Here is an 11,820-nt window from a genome sequence, read left to right as displayed (position 1 = left end):
TGGTATTTATGCTATCTTGTTCAATCTGAACAAGGAGATGCATTTCCATGCCCAACCAGTTTTTTTCTTTTACTCTGTTCACCTTTAGGATAGTGGCAGTCTCTTCAATGTCGAAGAGCATAGCTGCCACTAGCCAGGAGATGTTCAGTTCTGGTGGCACATGATTTATTTTTATTTCTGTCACACGTCGACCAAGGTATGTCGGCACGAGTAATAATTCTTCCGCCTTTAACGGTGTTGTAGAGTGCCGGATGGCATCCTCTTCCGTTGGGAAGCGCACTTCCACTGTTCCAAAGCGCTTCCCTTTGGTTACGAAGCTTTTTTGGCCCCATATCAGCTTTAGAGCTATCTCCAATCTCTGTGGGGTAGCATTCTCCATCTTTTGGTATTTTGTATTGAATACCTTGTATACTATTGTTTTTCTTTTCGTTGCTTGTATTAATGCTTGTGGTGTGTTAAGGAAGACATTATTGCCATCCCTTCTTAACAATTCCTTGGCATTCTTTATTTCTGCCATTGTCACTTGGATTTCTTCTGAGCTCTGCTTAGCTGCGGAGGCGAAACCGTTACAATGGCTACTGGTTGTGGTCTTGGTGCTGTTGCTGGTGTTGTTTACTTTGTTCTTTTTTTCCTCCTCCCTCTCCGGTGTAGAAGCAATGGTGGAAGTGAGAGCTGGGAAGTCAGCAGCAGAGAGTCTGTTAAACAGACCTGAATCAGGAACACTGTCCACTATGGCGTCAGCTGGGCGGGGTGGAATGTGACTTGACCTGTCATTCTTTTTGTCGGGGAGTGATGCAGAGAGAAGAGAACAGCTGGCTGCTCTTTTCACTGACATTTTGCCTTTTATGGCATTAATTGGGCGGGGTGAAAAAGGACTTGACCCGTCATTCTTTTTGTAGGGGAGTGATGCAGAGAGAAGAGAACAGCTTGTTATTTTTTTTTCCGACATTTTTCAGATATGATACGTGTGAAATGTGAAAATGGAAGTTTTTCAAACTAAGAATTCACCCCTAAATGGGGGAAATCTCGCCTAACCGACTAGCTCCGCAAGAACCTAGTTGGCTTGGCTACAACAATATATAAAAATTAAAACAGATTTCAAAAGATTTCCGGGTAAAAACGGCAACAACTTACAGAGCTTCGGGAGACACGTCCATCCGCTTTCGGGAGACAATAATACTGATAATATTGTAAATTCTAGAAGATGTTTATCTATTTTCCATTCATAGTTACGATTGTCCTTAACATATCTCTTTATGTTAAAATGTTGAAAATCATATATTTCGTGCGCATATGTATATTTACCGAAGTTTATTTACATTTTTTATTGGAAAACCACAGATGATACAACTTAGGCCACAAGGACAGCTCTTCAAAAGTCGCCTAGTTGATTGCAAAGTTTACATACACGCATGCGCAAGTGAATGACAAGTTTGGAGTCCGGATGGAAATAGGGGAGGGGATAACTTTTAAAAATTAACAAGTTGAGGGAAAAATATTAACAGTTTTAATCGTCATAGTTTTAAACGTGAAATTAAAAACGAAGTTAAAAAATTGGTATGGGGAAACCCTATATTGTGAATTCGCTGTTTTTTTCTGTTTTAAATGTTATTATTATAACTTTTTCTCTGTTTATTTTGAAAAATATTGCAGTACTTGTACTTGGAATTTAATGGAAGCAAAGAAACTTATAAAAGCACTTTTGAATGGCTAGCGTATGAATTCGTTACGTTCACCAATTCTTGTATATATTCACTGGAACTATACAGTTTTATATGAAATTACTAAAAGTTACCGAAGACAGGAATAAATTTCGTGGAATAGAAGAGAATGACAACAAGAAAAAAATGGATATCCATGTCAGTAGAAACAGTAAGAAAAAATATGGAACGCTTCACGAATTTGCGTGTCATCCTTGCGCAGGGGCCATGCTAATCTTCTCTGTATCGTTCCAATTTTAGAATATGTACCGCCGTAGCTAGTACAACAACTTCCGCTAAGCCTCTTTATATATACATGCCCTATCTCGTACACTTACCCATAATAGGCTGCCTCATTTGCATATTTGTAATAATAATAATGATATAGTAAATTCTGGAAGGTGTTTATCATACTTTTCATTGCTAGTTACGATTATCCATACCATATCTGTTCACGTTTAAATGTTGAAAATCATATATTTCGCGCTCAAATGTATATTTACCTCGTCTTTTTTTTTTGTATTGGAAAACCACTAATGATTCAAATTAGGCAGAAGGAAAGTTCTTTAAAGTTGTCAAAATTATCCCAGTGTGAACGCTTCATGAAAAGAGACAACGATTGCGTACATATGAAATCCATCACATTAGGAAAAAACTGCAATATTTCACTTTTATCTCAAGAATAGCTCATGCCATAATGTAGTGTAGAGTACACAACTGAAACAGGTGTACTCGTTTCATTGGATGAATGCTTTGGTAAAGGGTCTCCTCGATCAAGCTTTACCAAAACACAAATACAATATATTCTCACTACATAGTCGTAGTGTTGTTGAAAATATTAGAATCCGAGGAAATAATGAAAAAACGAAATATGATATTGAACACAATTTTGATTGGTCGTTGCTCAATATCATTATTATTATTTCCACTTTCATTTTTGTATCACAAATCGAAAGAATCTCTCTCGGACTATATATATGTCCGATGTATCTTTCGTTTTATATATAAGTCGTTAGAAAAACGTGCTTTCAAGGAGAATTGATTCTTGTTTCTAGTTATCGAACGACCACATGAAGTGTGCCCTGGCTATCGTCTAGTTGATTGCAAAATCTTCATACACGCATGCGAACATGAACGACAAGTTTAGAGTCCGAATGGAAATAGGGGAGGGGATAACTTTTAAAAATTAACAAATTGAGGAAAAAATATTAACAATTTTAATCGTGAAATTAAAAACGAAGTTAAAAAATTGGTATGGGAAACCCGATATTGTGAAATCGCTAGTTTTTTTCTCTCTTATAAATGTAATCATAACTTTTTCTCTATTTATTTTGAAAAATATTGCAGTACATGTACTTGGAATTTAATGGATATCCATGTCAGTAGAAACAGTAAGAAAAAATATGGAACGCTTCACGAATTTGCGTGTCATCCTTGCGCAGGGGCCATGCTAATCTTCTCTGTATCGTTCCAATTTTAGAATATGTACCGCCGTAGCTAGTACAACAGCGTTTACTAACCTTCGCAATATATACATACCCTATCTCGTACACTTAACCATAATAGGCTGCCTCATTTGCATATTTGTAATAATTATAATGTTATAGTAAATTCTGGAAGGTGTTTATCATATTTTTCATTGCTAGTTACGATTATCCATACCATATCTGTTCACGTTGAAATGTTGAAAATCATATTTTGCGCGCAAATGTATATTTAGCTCGGTCTATTTTTTTAATTGTAAACCATTGATTCAAATTAGGCACAAGGAAAGTTCTTTAAAGTTGTCAAAATTATCTCAGTGTGTACGCTTCATGAAAAGAGACAACGATTGAGTACATATGAAGTCCATCATATCTAGGAAAAACTGCAATATTTCACTTTTATTTCAACAATAGCTCGTGCCATAATGTAGTGTAGAGTACACAACAACTGAAACAGGTGTACACGTTTCATTGAATGAATGCCTTTGGTAAAGGGTCTACTTCATCAAGCTTTACCAAAACACAAATACAATATATTCTCACTACATAGTCGTAGTGTTGTTGAAAATATTAGAATCCGAGGAAATTATGAAAAAACGAAATATGAAATTGAACACATCTGATTGGTCGTTGCTAAATATCGTTATTATTTCCACTTTCATTTTTGTATCACAAATCGAAAGAATGTCTCTCGGACTATATATATGTCCGATTTTTAATTTCGTTTTATATGTCGTTAGAAAAACATGCTTTCAAGGAGAATTGATTCTTGTTTCTAGCTTATCGAACGACCAAATGAAGTCTGCCCTGGCTGTCGTCTAGTTGATTGGAAATCTGCATACACGCATGCGCAAGTGAATGACAAGTTTGGAATCCAAATGGAAATAGGGGAGGGGATAACTTTTAAAAATTAACAAGTTGAGGAAAAAAAAATTAACAATTTTAATCGTCATAGTTTTAAAGGTGAAATTGAAAACGAAGTTAAAAAATTGGTATGGGGAAACCCGATATTTTGAGATCGCTGTTTTTTTTTATTTTTAAATCTTATAATTATATCTTCTTCTCTATTTATTAAAAAAAAACATTGAAGTACTTGTACTTAAAATTTAATGGAATCAAAAAAACTTATAAAAGCACTTTTGAAAGGCTTGCGCAGGAATTCGTTACGCTCACCAATCTCTGTATATATTCACTGGAACTATACAGTTTTAGATGAAATTTCTGAAAGTTACGGAAGATACGAATAAATTTCATGGAATAGAAGAGAATGACAACAAGAAAAAAATGGATATCCATGTCAGTAGAAATAGTAAGAAAAAATATGGAACGCTTCACGAATTTGCGTGTCATCCTTGCGCAGGGGCCATGCTAATCTTCTCTGTATCGTTCCAATTTTAGAATATGTACCGCCGTAGCTAGTACAATAGCGTTTACTAAGCTTCGTAATATATACATACCCTATCTCGTACACTTACCCATAATAGGCTGCCTCATTTGCATATTTGTAATAATAATAATGATATAGTAAATTCTAGAAGGTGTTTATCATATTTTTCATTCCTAGTTACGATTGTCCATATCATATCTGTTTGCATTAAATCTTTGAAAATCATGTGTTTTGTACGCAAATGCATATTTCGCTCGGTGTATTTTTTTTTTATTGGAAGACCGCTGATGATTCAAATTAGGCGCAAGACAGGCTCTTTAAAATTGTCAAAACTATCCCAGTGTGAACGCTTCATGAAAAAAGCCAACGATTGAGTACATATGAAGTCCATCACATCTAGGAAATACTGCAATATTTCACTTTTATTTCAACAATACCTCATGTCATAATGTAGTGTAGAGTACACAACTGAAACAAGTGTACACGTTTCATTGAATGAATGCCTTTAATAAAGGGCTTCCATGATGAAGCTTTACCAAAACAGAAATACAATAAATTCTCACTACATATTTGTAGTGTTGTTGAAAATATTAGAATCCGAGGAAATTATGAAAAAACGAAACATGATATTGAACACGTTTGATTGGTCGTTGCTAAATATCGTTATTATTTCCACTTTCATGTTTGTATCACAAATCGAAAGAATGTCTCTTGGACTATATATATGTCCGATGTATCTTTCGTTTTATATATAAGTCGTTAGAAAAACGTGCTTTCAAGGAGAATTGATTCTTGTTTCTAGCTTATCGAACGACCACATGAAGTGTGGCCCGGCTATCGTCTAGTTGATTGCAAAATCTTCATACACGCATGCGAAGGTGAACGACAAGTTTAGAGTCCGAATGGAAATAGGGGAGGGGATAACTTTTAAAAATTAACAAATTGAGGAAAAAATATTAACAATTTTAACCGTGAAATTAAAAACGGAGTTAAAAAATTGGTATGGGAAACCCGATATTGTGAAATCGCTGGGGTTTTTTCTGTTTTAAATGTTATTATAACTTTTTCTCTGTTTATTTTGAAAAATATTGAAGTACATGTACTTGGAATTTAATGGAAGCAAAGATACTTGTAAAAGCACTTTTGGGTACTACTAAAGCAGCGCGGACCCGAACGCGCAGTCGCGCGTCCGCGCTAGCTAGTCTTGAGTGGTCGATCCTAACCCTAACCCTATCCCCTAACCCTAACCCTGTCCCTAACCCTATCCCTAACCCTAACCCGCGTGTGCAAATGAATACGTGTTTAGGGTTAGGAATAGGGTTAGGGTTAGGATCGACCACTCACGACTAGCTAGCCCTGTCGCGCGACTGAGCGATCGGGTCCGCGCTGCTTTAGTAGTACCGCACTTTTGAATGGCTTAGGTAGGAATTCGTTACGTTCACCAATTCTTGTATATATTCACTGGAACTATATAGTTTTAGATGAAATTTCTAAAAGTTACGGCTGATGCGAATAAATTTCATGGAAGAGAAAAGAATGACAATAAGAAAAAAGAATGGCTATCCAGTAGAAACAGTAAGAAAAAATATGGAACGCTTCACGAATTTGCGTGTCATCCTTGCGCAGAGGCCATGCTAATCTTCTCTGTATCGTTCCAATTTTAGAATATGTACCGCCGTAGCTAGTACAATAGCGTTTACTAAGCTTCGTAATATATACATACCCTATCTCGTACACTTAATCATAGTAGGCTGCCTCATTTGCATATTTGTAATGATAATAATGATATAGTAAATTCTGGAAGGTGTTTATCATATTTTTCATTGCTAGTTACGATTATCCATAACATATCTGTTGACGTTAAAACGCTGTAAATCATATATTTTGTACGCAAATGCATATTTCGCTCGGTCTATTTGTTTTTTGGTACTACTAAAGCAGCGCGGACCTGAACGCGCAGTCGCGCGTCCGCGCTAGCTAGTCGTGAGTGGTCGATCCTAACCCTAACCCTAAACACGTATTCATTTGCACACGCGGATTAGGGATAGGGTTAGAGTTAGGGATAGGGTTAGGGTTAGGGTTAGGGACAGGGTTAGGGTTAGGGTTAGGGATAGAGTTAGGGTTAGGATCGACCACTCAAGACTAGCTAGCGCGGACGCGCGACTGCGCGTTCGGGTCCGCGCTGCTTTAGTAGTAGCTATTTTTTTTATAGGAAAACTACTGATGATTCAAATTAGGCACAAGGAAAGCTCTTTGAAGTTGTCAAAACTATGCCAGTGTGAACGCTTCATGAAAAGAGATAACGATTGAGTACACATGAAGTCCATCATATCTTGGAAAAACTGGAATATTTCACTTTTATCTCAAGAATAGCTCATGCCATAATGTAGTGTAGAGTACACAACCGAAACAGGTGTACACGTTTCATTGAATGAATGCATTTGATAAAGGGTTTCCATGATGAAGCTTTACCAAAACACAAATACAATAAATTCTCATCATTTTCATAGTTGTAGTGTTGTTGAACTTTCATAATTCGAGGAAGTTATGAAAAAACGAAACCTGATATTGAACACGTCTAATTGGTCGTTGCTTAATATCATTAATATTTACACTTTTATTTTTTGATCAAAAATCGAAAGAATCTCTGGCGGACTATATATAATGTCCGATGTATCTTTTGTTTTATAAGTCGTTAGAACCACGTGATTTCAAGGAGAATTGATCCTTGTTTCTAGTTTATCGAACGACCACATGAAGTCTGCCCTGTCTGTCGTCTAGTCGATTGGAAATCTGCATACGCGCATGCGCAATTGAACGACAAGTTTGGAGTCCGAATGGAAATAGCGGAGGGGATAACTTTTATAAATTAACAAGTCGAGGAAAAAATATTAACAATTTTAATCGTCATAGTGTTAAACGTGAAATTAAAAACGAAGTTAAAAAATTGGTATGGGGAAACCCGATATTTTGAGATCGCTGTTGTTTTTTTGTTTGATATGTTATTATTATAACTTTTTCTGTATTTATTTTGAAAAATATTGCAGTACTTGTACTTGGAATTTAATGGAAGCAAAGAAACTTATAAAAGCACTTTTGAATGGCTAGCGTAGGAATTCGTTACGTTCACCAATTTCTGTATATATTCACTGGAACTATACAGTTTTAGATGAAATTTCTGAAAGTTACGGAAGATGCGAATAAATTTCATGGAAGAGAAAAGAATGACAACAAGAAAAAAATGGATATCCATGTCAGTAGAAATAGTAAGAAAAAATATGGAACGCTTCACGAATTTGCGTGTCATCCTTGCGCAGGGGCCATGCTAATCTTCTCTGTATCGTTCCAATTTTAGAATATGTACCGCCGTAGCTAGTACAACAACTTCCGCTAAGCCTCGCTATATATACATGCCCTATCTAGTACACTTAACCATAGTAAGCTGCCTCATTTGCATATTTGTAATAATAATAATGATATAGTAAATTGTGGAATGTTTTTATGATATAGTTTATTCCTAGTTACGAGATCGTTGTAGGATTTCTTCTATCTGTGTTGTTGTTTAGTGGTAGCTTAGCCCAGAACGAAAGGAAAAGTTTGTTTGTTTTAAAGGTAATGCACAACCCGTCCCCATTTCAATTACAATGCACTTTTGATTACATTATTTAGTCTATCCTTTACTCACGACATCGGAATGGGAAGGGCTGAAACTTTGTTGTTGCTTTATTTTCATTGGATATTATTATTATTAAAACGCCTTTATATCTTGGAGTACGTTATCCAATGAACGGAATGCATTCTTAAAAAAAAGAATACATTGGATGGTGGACGTCAGCTATAGGCAGTATACACAAGTTGCAATTTTTCAGATATTTTTTCGCGGTACTTTTTTTGTGGGGTGGGGAGCGTCTTCGGAAAAAGATGCTTTTAGCTCATCTCACGACCATCTGATACCTTCCTTGTTTCTTGGTTTCATATTTTCTCTCCGTAAACACATCTAATTGGGTAATGAAAAAACGTTTTTAAGAAAAGTAATGCCATGTGTATTGTTAAGAAAGAAATTCATAAACAGGGTGTTGGAAAATCTTTTTCTCTTTTAAACGAAAATGTTTCTCCCATTGTTTTTAAACGAGTAGTGTTCACAAAATCAGCTAACATCACATTTCGCAAATTTTCTTTGCTAGAAAGATGCCCCCCATCATTTTCAAGGGCACTGTGGAAGAAAAAAAAAATCTGAAAAATCCCTGTTAAAACAGAAAATCTAACTTGTGTGTGCTACCTATCGCTGACGTCCACCATCCAATGCATGAGCTAATGAGGGACCCTCTTTGTTGTCGGTCGATCTGTTAGGATTAGCAGTTAAATCTCCTTCAGGTGCACATTGGAATTAGACACTGAGGGAAAATGGCTGTAACTTTTTTGTTTTTTAATTTTGACGATTTTCGTTTTCGATAATGTGTTCTATATGTCACGGTCATGCGATTCCCCCTAAAAAAAATTTTGGACCCCCATCCCTCCCTCACCCCCACACACACGGGGTGGTGGTGGTGGTGGTTTCTGGCGATTTTCATTTTTGACATTGTGTTCTACATGTCCAGGTCGTACGAATAGCCTTCTCGCAACTTAGATGTGAAAATGAACGGCTTACATTTATATTGAAACAGAAAAAGGATCATATGTGGAGTCCCCACCACGAAACTTGATATGCTAGAAATAACAGCTAAACGCGGACAATCCAAATCTTGCATTGGTCTATATGTAAATAAATATGAAGGAAAAAATGCGCTTTGGCAAACGGGGTTAGGGTTAGGGTCGGGCCTAACCCTAACCCGCAGGTCCAGATGGACTATATGTAATCTGAACCTTTCCCCCCCCCCCCCTTATTATTTCTTTTTTTTTTTACGGAATCCCATGTTTTAGGCTATGGAGATTCCGATTCTGAAAAAAAATTGTTTGAAAAATTTCAATTCCACCCCCTCACCAAGCAGGTTATTTACATGCTAGAAATAACAGCCAAATCTGGTTAGGGTTAGGGTTAGGGTTAGGTTTACCCTAACCCTAACCCCAACCCCGTTTGCCAAAGCGCATTTTTTCCTTCATATTTATTTTCATATTTGGATTGTCCGCGTTTAGCTGTTATTTCTAGCATATCAAGTTTCGTGGTGGGGACTCCACATATGATCCTTTTTCTGTTTCAATATAAATGTAAGCCGTTCATTTTCACATCTAAGTTGCGAGAAGGCTATTCGTACGACCTGGACATAACACAATGTCAAAAATGAAAATCGCCAGAACGCCACCCCCCGTGTATAGGGGTGGGGTGGGGGAGGGATTGGGTCCAAAATTTTTTTTAGGTGGAATCGCATGACCGTGACATATAGAACACATTATCGAAAACGAAAACCGTCAAAATAAAAAAATAAAAAAGTTACAGCCATTTTCCCTCAGCGTCTAATTCCAATGTCCACACTCCTTCAAATCACACCTAACCATCTAAAATAAAGAATGATACATTAGGCAATGCTGTTGCTAATCGATGAAAAGACAGAATGGTTACAACTGGAATTCATAAATCTTTTCTATCAGGAATGACCTGAGGCTATACTAACAACTACATAGTCACACTTACAGGGTAGGTAGAGACTTTAATGACACCAAAGAATGAAGGTCAAAGACAACCTCAAAGATATCTAAATTGAATATTCACATTGTCATGCTAGTTATTCATGTTAACATTTATGATTTCCTCCTGTCTTTCCGTACATTGTCATGCTTCTTATCTTTTACTTCCTCCTTGAGTTATACTTTCATAAATAAATTTTACATGGTGTTGAATATCTAAATTATAGCCCAAGAATTGAAACGATGGAATTTATTTATTTTCCTTTATATATTTCTGAGCCCCCATATCATCTCCAACAAAACAGACCCATGTTCAAAAACATTCAATAAGCTATTTTAGTTTCAGTCATACGATATTACCATATGACATGATCCTGTATATCTTTTTTAAAAGTATGTTGAATATTATTGGAGATTTTAATTAGCAGAAGGGTTGCATATGTACCACTTTTCTTCTCTTCAATTCAGAAGTGGAAAAGTTATCCTCAGTCTGAAGATGACAACCCTGAAAACAGAGATGACTCCATAAAGTGCTCTGAAATTGCAGATGGTCATTTTAGACTGGGTATGGGATTAATTCTACCACCTGAGAAATGTTATAGTATCCCATATGCTTCCATGCCATTTCCATTTACCAAATTTCACTTTCAAAGCTTTTATTTGATTCAGCACTGTGGTAGAACATACTCACCAATGGTCCCTCATAGTGGAGTCAAATCTAAAACCATCTATTTACAAAACTAATTTCTTGGTTATGCATCCAGAGCTACACCTATACAATGGTTTTATTATTTCATTGCATTGCTATTTTACCTGGAGATTAAACATGATTAAATACTGGTTGATATATTAACCAAAAATAATTTTTATGGGGAAATGCCATTAGTTTGCATGATGGCGTTATGTCATGCTTGAGAAAAAGACCCATCAAGCCAAGTAAAATCGCAGACATGGCAGATACCAATGTCATGCAAATGGCACCCATGCTGGTGGCATTTAAAAGCACCCATTACACTCTCGGAGTGGTTGGTGTTAGGAAGGGCATCCAGCCATAGAAAACCATGCCAAATGAGACTGAAGTCTGGTGCAGCCTTGCAGTGTGCCAGCCCTAGCCAAACCGTCCAACCCATGCCAGCATGGACAACGGGCGTTAAATGATGATGATGAAGAGACCTTTGACAATTAAAATGATTAAAAATTAATGCAATATGAATAAATCTGATCTTTGGGCAAATATAATGACAATTCGAAACATGTTCTGGTTATATTACTGACGTTCTTTGTTAAAATATGTGTATGTAATTAGAAGACCATGAAATGACTGGGAGGATATAATTTAATTTTCTCCTTTTTTTTTTCAGATTATTCACTGATTAAACAATTTAATATAATGATACTAGGAAATTTCCCAAATGTACATTCTACATGAAGAACAGTTAAGTGCAGACTAGAATACTTAGTGTAGAAGGCCAAAAAGAATTGCTGATAGACTAGAGTTGCATGATACTACATGAAATACCATAAAAAAGTATCACTTCATGACTTGTTGCAAATGATGGTATTGCCTAACAGCATAAAAGACAAGTAGAAACTGCACTGGTATTTGATGCTTCTTTAAATATTTACA

The 11,820-nt window shown here is 36.2% G+C and overlaps 5 non-coding genes across 5 annotated transcripts; all 5 read right to left on the bottom strand.

Moving 5' to 3' along the window:
- Window positions 1-1,878: 1,878 nt before the first annotated feature.
- On the bottom strand, window positions 1,879-1,985 carry LOC128250079 (U6 spliceosomal RNA). Its single transcript, XR_008266203.1, has one exon. It is a non-coding gene; the product is annotated as a U6 spliceosomal RNA (small nuclear RNA).
- Window positions 1,986-3,097: 1,112 nt separating this feature from the next.
- On the bottom strand, window positions 3,098-3,204 carry LOC128250073 (U6 spliceosomal RNA). The gene has a single exon (XR_008266189.1). It is a non-coding gene; the product is annotated as a U6 spliceosomal RNA (small nuclear RNA).
- Window positions 3,205-4,499: 1,295 nt separating this feature from the next.
- Window positions 4,500-4,606, bottom strand: LOC128250071 (U6 spliceosomal RNA). Its single transcript, XR_008266187.1, has one exon. It is a non-coding gene; the product is annotated as a U6 spliceosomal RNA (small nuclear RNA).
- A 1,546-nt stretch (window positions 4,607-6,152) lies between these two features.
- Window positions 6,153-6,259, bottom strand: LOC128250070 (U6 spliceosomal RNA). Its single transcript, XR_008266186.2, has one exon. It is a non-coding gene; the product is annotated as a U6 spliceosomal RNA (small nuclear RNA).
- A 1,584-nt stretch (window positions 6,260-7,843) lies between these two features.
- LOC128250069 (U6 spliceosomal RNA) lies at window positions 7,844-7,950 on the bottom strand. The gene has a single exon (XR_008266185.1). It is a non-coding gene; the product is annotated as a U6 spliceosomal RNA (small nuclear RNA).
- Window positions 7,951-11,820: the final 3,870 nt, after the last annotated feature.

This window comes from Octopus bimaculoides, chromosome 1 (assembly GCF_046866305.1).
Source record: "Octopus bimaculoides isolate indiv1 chromosome 1, ASM4686630v1, whole genome shotgun sequence".
In the NCBI taxonomy this organism is placed as follows: domain Eukaryota; kingdom Metazoa; phylum Mollusca; class Cephalopoda; order Octopoda; family Octopodidae; genus Octopus; species Octopus bimaculoides.
This window is presented reverse-complemented; position numbering and strand designations above follow the sequence as displayed.